The sequence below is a fragment of the Perca flavescens genome, chromosome 10 (assembly GCF_004354835.1).
Source record: "Perca flavescens isolate YP-PL-M2 chromosome 10, PFLA_1.0, whole genome shotgun sequence".
NCBI lineage: Eukaryota > Metazoa > Chordata > Actinopteri > Perciformes > Percidae > Perca > Perca flavescens.
In genome coordinates this window covers 1,585,543-1,586,377 of record NC_041340.1, presented here as the reverse complement: position 1 = coordinate 1,586,377, position 835 = coordinate 1,585,543, and positions in this window count along the sequence as shown.

The window sequence follows — 835 nt, the reverse complement described above, 5'->3', positions numbered from 1 at the left end:
AAAAAGACCTTAAAAAAGTCTATGAAAGTGACATCATGAACGTCTTTAATCTCCCGACAGAAGTTGTCACACAACTTATACAACTTAAAATGCAAATCTTGTAATATTTCTTCTAAAATATTTCAACCTCTTCTTGTAATATTTCAAAAAAAATGTACTTAAAAAGAAATTCTAAAAATCTTTTTTTTATTTATTTTTTACATTTCAACATTTTGTACTAAAAATCAAATTCTAACCTATTTTTAATTTTTATATTTCGTTATTTTTCTCCTAAACTTTATGGATGGATTAAAATCTCCCCAAAAACTGTTAAAATCTCTGCTGCTTAACATCCTGAGAGAACAACAGAGCCACAGCGCCCCCAGTGGTCACACTGACACACTGCAGACAGACGCTTTATTTTTAATTTAATTTTATAATATTTCAGGGAAAAAGTGGAAATATTTTATTTTAGAAAAAAGTTGAAAATAACAGTCAGGTAGTGTACTTACTGCTGATACTCTGACTACATGAAGCCGAAAATAATTATTTTAGAACAAAGTCTAAATGTAGTGGAGTATTTCCACCATGTTGTATCAAAAACTAAATAAATATTAAATACAAAAAGGTAAAGAGTCAGACACACACACACACACACACACACACACACACACAAACACACACACAAAGAGACAGACAGACAGACAGACACATACACAACATAAGACAAAGAGTCAAAGTTTCTTATTTTGTCCTTTATTGCTTCCTGTTCTCACTCTGACCATCTGCATAAAGTTTACTTTATTTACATTCAAATGTTTACAGTAGTTCCAGCGTCATGCCTTCCATCTTTCTC